The sequence below is a fragment of the Carya illinoinensis genome, chromosome 10 (assembly GCF_018687715.1).
Source record: "Carya illinoinensis cultivar Pawnee chromosome 10, C.illinoinensisPawnee_v1, whole genome shotgun sequence".
NCBI classification, from domain to species: domain Eukaryota; kingdom Viridiplantae; phylum Streptophyta; class Magnoliopsida; order Fagales; family Juglandaceae; genus Carya; species Carya illinoinensis.
The window spans coordinates 6,108,648-6,117,045 of NC_056761.1; the positions used below are offsets into that span (position 1 = coordinate 6,108,648).

General features: G+C 37.6%; 1 pseudogene; it reads right to left on the bottom strand.

Annotated features, from left to right (window-relative positions):
• Window positions 1–2,763: 2,763 nt before the first annotated feature.
• Window positions 2,764–7,953, bottom strand: LOC122278354 (annotated as a pseudogene).
• Window positions 7,954–8,398: the final 445 nt, after the last annotated feature.

An 8,398-nucleotide genomic window follows, 5' to 3' on the forward strand; every position in this document is an offset into this window, starting at 1 on the left:
TTTTTCTTATAATGTTTCAAAGTACGGGTTGGGCCTTAATTTTGTGCCGGATCTTTACAAAGCACACTGCAATCACACACGAAAACGGATCCGACAAAGGCCATACACAACCCATAGAATCCCAAACACGACCCGCACAGATCCGACATGTTCCATACGGTTGGACTACTTGGGAGCCGCTGGCTGAATTGGGAGGGGAAAACACAGCTGATCTTGCCTGATTGATTATTCGAAGCTGGGAATAGGATCTGGGTTCTGGCTTCGTTTATCGCCTAGATGACTATATTCTGGTGACTCGTTTATGCTATAGTGAAAAATACATCTTGAAGAAAATGATTCTCTTGGTATTAATTTGTTCCAGCTTCCTCGATATGCAAAAGCTATACACGCTAGCTCACAATCCCCTGCCGAAATTTCTCATGATCAATGTCTACCGGAGGAGCTTGCGACTATGAATAGTATTCATCTATAGCTTGTCTAGTAGATTTTGTGTCTTGAGTTGGTTAATCATTTCTAATATAACTGATCAAAGTAGCAGCTGGGATTGATTCGGAAATCTGTGCATCCCTGTTGTTAGTCTTTATAAGCCCGCATCTGTATTTTAATAGCAGTTTACTTGCAGTTGGAGGATCATTTTCATATTTCTGCAAACCGAATATGTATAATCATGCTTGGCCGATGGAGAACTTGAAAAAGCTACCATTGTTATGATGAGTGTAAATAAGAGTGAATGGGAGGCATCAGTTGTAAGAATTTTATTTAAATTCTACGTCCCACGCACCCATCTTAATAGAGTTTGGAATAACTCAAAACTTATCAGTTAATAGATGAGTTATAATGGGATAAAAAAACTCCTAAGAGATAAGATTAAAATTTTATATCTCTAATTATAGTCAGACACGAAGTCTGAGATTTCTTGATGGTCAGAAATCTATAAATAGCATTGAGGGATTAAAGAGTTCTCATCTATAATATTAGAGTGCCTTTTGCCATTGTGAGACACTTAAAAAATAAAGTTGCTACGGTGATCCTTCCCTCATAGCCTGATCTAATTCTTCATCGAACTGATGGAAAACGGTACATATTTATTTATCACTTTTTATTATTGTAGATCATATAAAATCAAAGATCCGATTATTAATATTCATGTTAAAATATTTAACATGTGGTATAAGAGCTTTAGATTATAGATTTTTTATGATCTCGATAAAGTATATAGTGAATATATATACTTTCGTGTATTGTAATATTGTGAAAGACTAAAGATATTACTTTTTATCTAACAAAGAAATTTATGATGGTTTTTTTTGTTAAAAATCTGTTCTGTGTTTGTATTTTAACAAAAACCCATACGGTGACAAAAACCCTCACTCTGGACTCTTACAAAGTGAATGCCTTGAAGGCTTCCTTCAAATTGAGAAGATACTTTAGCTTTAATGGATATCATTCACGCAGAAAGGTACATCAATAAAAAATTTATTAAAATCATTTACATTTTTCACCTGAAACTGTAAGTACAGATTGTGAAGCTTTCATATGTAATAATTAAATCTTAAAACCCTCCAGTAGAACTCATTGTCCATGAAACAAATAACAGCTCCAACAACCATTTCCAACATTGAACTCCACCTCGTCAGATTTTGAAATGAGAGTTCCATCAAGATATGTTCTCAGATTTCTAGTCCAATGAAATTGAAATGTATTTTTGTAATCGAAATCGAAATTGAAACTAGTTTACCTCAAGGCCTTGATTGATTGCCCAGTTTCTTCCCTGCATCTCTTTTGCACGGTTGAAATCGAAATCGCTTCCTTCCGTTTCGTTTAGGTGTGTGAGCTTCCTTCCATTTCTTTTTGGTATGTGAGATTAAAATTGGGCACGGTGTGTTTTGACAAACAAATTGAAACACACCGTTTCACTCAATCCCATCTCCCCCATTTGATCTCTCTCGATTTTCAATTCTCCTTTAAATGAAATATACCATTTCATTAAGATGATGTGGCGATTACACATTGGTTGCACGGGCTGGCCGGTTGCATTTATCATTTTTCAAATAAAAATGAAGTTCGGGATCACGGGTGCTACACAAAATAAATCTCAAAATATATTATTAATAATAAATATAATATATATTATTTTAAAAATATTCCCAACGACTCTAGAGGAGACCCGGATATACAGTACTGGCATGGAGTGGCACAAGTTGATAGGACGGAAAATTAGCCTGCACATAATTGTTAACAAAAGGGAAAATATATTTCATAAAATAAAACATTCATAATACAAAAGAAGGCACATTGGATGCGAAGGAAGGCTCTTCAAGGGAGTAAGTTATCATGAGCAGTCACTCCTCGCCTACCAGACAAGCTGAAATGCTACAAGCTGATCGTGTGCATGATCAGCAACAGACGGAGAGTTACGTAAATATATAGATAAATACATACACACAAACACATACATACATATATATATCTATATATATATAAAATTGTATGATAAATGCTAATTATCATATTTTTAACCGTTATCCTCTCAGCATTTTTTTGATATGAAATTAAATGATCAGTAAACAAATGACATATATAGCAAATAGTCATCTAATCATTTAATAACAAATCGTAAGATAACAACGAGAAGATGACGACTAAAAGGGAGATGAATTTAGACGTTTTGTATGTCCATTACTTAATTAGACAATCACTTAAAATACGCCAAATCATAAAAATATTCTTATTTTTAAGAAGGAGTTCTGCCCTTGAAGAGGATTAATTCACGTTCGATGCGTCTTCTACTACACTCCATGTCCCTTCTTCTGCAGTACTCAATGTGCCTGCTAGAATTGGAGCTCTTCCTGGATTCTTGGTATGAAGTTGTCTTATTAGTTCAACCGCCTTCTTCCAAACGCCCTGATCATCTGTGTCTGTCGGAGTCGCATCTGTTCCTCTCTTATGGATTTCAAAGTATCTTACAAGTCTAACCACATTCTTCCAAACGCTCTCGTCACCTGGAGTAACGTTTCCTTCGTAAGCATCTTGATGTCGCCGATGATTTATAGGGAAATGAATTAGGGATAGCAGAAGACAAATGGTAGATGTGGAGAAAGATATTAGATAAAGAACCAAAAAGCTCTGGAGTCTCAAGCTATCAGGTGTGTTGGAAGTTAAGTTGGTGGAACACGCATGTGATGGAGTCAGCCATTTATCTTCCAGTGACTTCAACTCTCCCCTCTCAGATAGCTTTAGAATGGCTTCAGAAAAATCCTTGACAATGGGCGACCCTTTCTGGAAGGCCTACGAGTGGGAGCAAGAGAAGAAGAATTAGTATTATAAGGTTTTCTTGTAGAAGATGAAACAGGTGTCAACCTTTTGAGAAGAATCCAAAATGAACCTTAATTGGCTCTGCTCACAACTCCAAACAATAATGTATGCTTGGAAAAGGCTGAATAGAAATCAGAACTAAATTGTTTCTTTGCGAAGCATATTCACAGTCATGATGTATCTTCTACTCAAATATCTATTTTTGGGTAAGCATACTGAAAAGTCTTCAGATGCATAAAATTAAAACATGAAGAAGTATTTTAGAGCGGTCAACTCAGAAGTCTTGAAAAATTGATAAAGTTTTAGTGTAATGTTTAAAGTTAAATACTCACGAAGGCCATTCCACCGTATCTGTTGATAGGCATGGTGCCACTGTATCCCTAGCAGTACTTATTGAGGAAAACCTTCTCATATGGGAGTTCGATGAAGGCAGCAGATATATTGTTGCATTGGAATTCCACAAGGTACTTGTATTCATTGCTGATTTCCACAATATTCTCCGAATTGAAGTGAAGCACATTCTCCACGTATTCTTTTACAAATGAATTGCTACTGCAACCAACTTTTAGGTTGTTTTTCTTCAACCACTGAATGTCTGTAAACGTTGGTTGAAGTTGTTGCACGGTGAGCATTGAAGACAGGCTAGCAGTGTAGCTCGATGTTAGGATCAACACGACAAAGAGCCAAACTACAATAACCACGCGTGTGGAGTTGTTATGGATTTTTTCCCCTGCAACATAAAACCATGTGGTATGAGTCTTCGATTCATAAGTAAAGCCTAATAGAATATCTTATGATCTGTACTGAAATTGATACATATTATGAGCAAAGAACAGAGACGAGATGGTAAACCATAGGGCAGTGCTAATCTGACTCTTCCATGGGCCACTAAATTCTGGGTTGGATTGGTGCTCCAGGAACCAAACTATGAGCATTGTGCAGATCAAGATGACACCAGTGGCTACCCACAATTCCCAGGTGAAAGGCACAGTAAACATCAATGCTGACCATTCAGGTTTTGCCGTTACCATCGTTTCCAAACTCGAGTCAGCGTATGGAAGAGTAAAATCCACGTACTGCAGCCGCTCCGCTAGTATGGTGAAGTCGCCAATTACAGCATCGAATGTCTTTTATTGTATTTCATTTTCGACCCACATGACAAGCATAATATCTTAATCAGAACAAACAATTGTACCCATATAAAAGAGCATAATAAAAACGAGTCGGATTAGTTAATCTAGTCAAAGATTCAACTTAGTTCACAGGCTAGGGGCTTCTTTTGTTTCTAGTCATGGATTAATAGAAAATGCTTATGCCACCGACACTTTGTACCGAGAAATTAATGTTAAAATAAACGACACTGCTACATGTACCCGGCGATGGGTACTTATTGCGGAATCGCAGCCGATATAATAAAAAAAAAAAAGGCCACGTCAGTATTTTTCTTTCGCATATGTCATTATTGTAAATAATGGAGAAAACTAATGATAATTTGGGCAAGTTGGTGGGTACTTTATCAGGTAATTTGAGCCAATGGATTCACTTGTACGGATTCCTGAAACCTGCCGTTGTTTATTGCTCCCTCCCCTTCCGAGTCTTCTCCAACTTCTTTATATCTCGTCACATCCTATTTTCCTCTCCGTATCACTCTCTCTCGTGTCTCTGGTCTCTTTCTCTCTCTCTGCAATTTCTTCAACTCTGATACATTTGAGGACATAATACATTCGCTAGTCTCATGGACTCTGGTAGTTCTACGAGAAGGCCATGTTTCGTCGAGGGAGATGATGGGTTGGCCTCTTTGGCAGAAATGGAAGTTGGCTTCTCTGGAACCCAGCACCACGGACAACCTTTCTTGTCTAGGTTGTGTCACAGTGCTCCTTGTAATGGTAATACGAGGAATAGTTTCAGAAGCGCTTCGGTTTTGTCTCCAAGATCTGGGAGGTTCTATGATGCAAGACTCGAAGAGCACCGGCCCCATAGGGAATCCACCTCCCCAAACGAAACCCAGGACTACCCTTTCCGAACAAGCACTATAGCTGCCGCTTGAATATATCTATATATACATAAAAGAAATGAATAGAGAAACTATGTCTAAATGTTTTACAGGGAGAAAAAAGGGGTTTTTGAGAGACGAAGAAGAAGCATTTTGAGGAATTTTGTTTATGTTGATACTGTGAATGTTACTGAGATGTCTCTTTGGGAGTTGCTATTTTTCTCTTTTGATGTATTTAAATATATCTAGTAAAGCAAAAGCATCAGCATTTTGAATGAAGATGTTGTGAGAAAAAATATATACCAAACTTCTCCTCACTTGGTCGGGAGCCTCACTTCAGTTTCGCTGTGGTTTGATTCTGTCCATTTTTCGGTTTGAGTTTGGTGATTTGGGTATGTCATTTGTTGAGGTTTAGATTTGTTGGATCGTTGCTACCCCCATAACCATGTTTCATATGGGTTATTTACGTGGTATGAATAATTGGGAATTGATTAACAGAAGGTAGAAGATGACGGTCCTCTGTTTTTTTTATTTTTAACCTCATTTGGTGCTTTTATGGAAAACTCAGTTCTTATGGTGAAAAAGCGAGTAGGGAGAGTTTCTTGGTAGGTCGGAAAAAGAGAGCTTGGGGAATTTGGGGAAGTACTTTAAGGAAAAACCCGTGAAAAAGAAGGGAAAAAGATCAAGGAAGCGTTCGAAAGAAGTGGAGGAAAGTTAGTTTGTACAGAGTATCATAGTCGCCTTCTTGAAACGAGCGGTGAAATCATGAAGGAAGGAGGCGGGCGAGGGAGTGATGATTGTAATTTGTTTCTGAAATCGAACTAGTAAAATTAGTAACAGCAGTTCTTGCGAAATAAAAAAGAATGTGAAAAACAGCTTCCCCTCCAACGGGTTCTGTACGTGAAGGGGGGAAGGCAGGATGAGGAAAGGTTCCAACGTCACACGACGCACCGTTTCATTAAACATATCACGTGGACTCGTGTACGCGGAGGCTATTCCAAGCCGTGTATAAATAGCATTTTTTTGAAATAAAATATTGTCTCATTTATTTTTACAGTTCATCTCATCTCATCTAATTATTATAAATTTTATAAATTTTCACATAAGATAAAATAAATAATTCAATTTGTTCAAATTTTAAAACAAAAATAATATTTAAAAATATATTTTTATAATATTTTATTTAACTTTCAACTTTTATTTCAACTCATCTCATCTGCAAAAACAAACTAGGCTAATGTAACTATATTGAGAATAATTTTAGTATGTATTAAGTTTCTACAGTACAAAAACAAGTCCATGAAAAATGGCAAAGAAAAAGTTGTTACCTTGTTATAGACACCATAAATTAGATCATTGTAGCTCCCATTGTGTGCCTCAAATTCATAAGGAAGATTATACCCTAAAAGGTCTCGCACTTTATGGAAGATTTGGATGCAGAAGCCATCATATTTGTTCTGATTGGACTTCTCTCCATACTCAACCTTCACAAATTTATCAAATGTTGCCTTGCCAGGAACTGCAATTTTCAGTGGCTTTGCATCGGTAGGCATTTCCCAACCTGTTGGAGCCCGTTTCAAGTTTCCTGGCCAAATTACTGGACCGGACAAAGTGTTGGCCGAATTAGAAACTACACTACCTCGTCCATTTTTCTCCACACCTTTTTCTATAGAAGGGCTCATCAATGAGAAGCCAAACTCTGGTGTCCAGAAGTCTATTTCTTTGTATCTCTTCCCAATCACATTTACGATCCTCAGTGTAGAGCTGTCTAAGAGCTGGCCTCCTTCAAAATGTATTTTTCCACTTAAACCAGAGAAATTGTTCGATAACATATTGTCTAACAATATCTTTGGATTGGTGCTGTTAGTAGCCATTCTCTGTATTGCTTGTGTAACAACTCTAATGCTATCGTACGCTCGCAGAGCATAAATTCCAGGGTCGAAGTTATCTTCCTCTGGATATTCAACTCTGAATATTTCCCGAAAATGGGTATAAAAATCTCGATACTCGGAATTGCCAATCTCAGAATAGTAAGTCTTTATTCCTATTGCGCCGCGCCCTCCATAGATGAAATAACGGAGTTGTTCACAGAGTCCAGCAGACTTGTGATGCTCTCTGAGATTATCCAAGCTGAGTCTCTCCCGACAAGTCCCATCTGCTTAGCTTCTCTGAACAAAAAAGTTGCCATCTCTAATGATGAATGAAGGACGACAAACACACGAGCTTGTGTTTTCAGTAGCTTATTTAGCTCTTCTTGGACAACCCTTTCCGGATCAGGCACAGAAGAAAATGGTGGGAGAACCAAACGGTACTCAATCTCCAAGCCAACATTTTGTAGAGCCTCGGAAAGAAGTGCTAACATGCCGGCGTTACTGCCATATCCTTCATCTTCGTAAATCGCTACGACTCTTTGCCAATTGTACGCATGAACAATATCTGCGATGCACTGTATCTGTTCAGAACCATTTTTGGCCATTCGCATCAAGAAAGGCCAAAGAAGTCGGATTAGAGGCGGATTAATAATGGCTGGTGCTGCGAACGAAATGACTGGAACACGAGCTTGCCTTCCAACATCGGCTACTTGAGCTGCTTCTGGCCATGTGTGCATGCCAATAATCACTTTTACTTTTTGGTCTCTAATCATCTCTTCGGCTGCGACCAAAATTCCGATATATAATTGGTACATCTTAACATTAATTATGTTCTCTTTGCTAATGAGGTTAGAATATTAATGCTATTTATGACACGCCAGCTAGCGTACGTAACACCTACGTTTAATATGAACAAGACGTGTATGCATTAGTCATAAAAGAAAAAATTTGAAATTCAATAATCAAATCATAACATCCAAACATGTTAATTTGACACATTAATAATGCTACGTGGATGTAATGATGATGGCGTTAATTACAAGTAGCATTACTCGTTAGATTAATTAAACTAATGCCTGGCCAAATGAAAAGGTAAGGGGTTCTGGATGCAGCTTTATATATAATCTGTTTAGCAAATTATTAAAAAATCATCACCAAGCGGTCTCTCATCGTGGAAAATGGATAGGAGCCATGCTTTTAGCTCTAGAATTTACCTTTT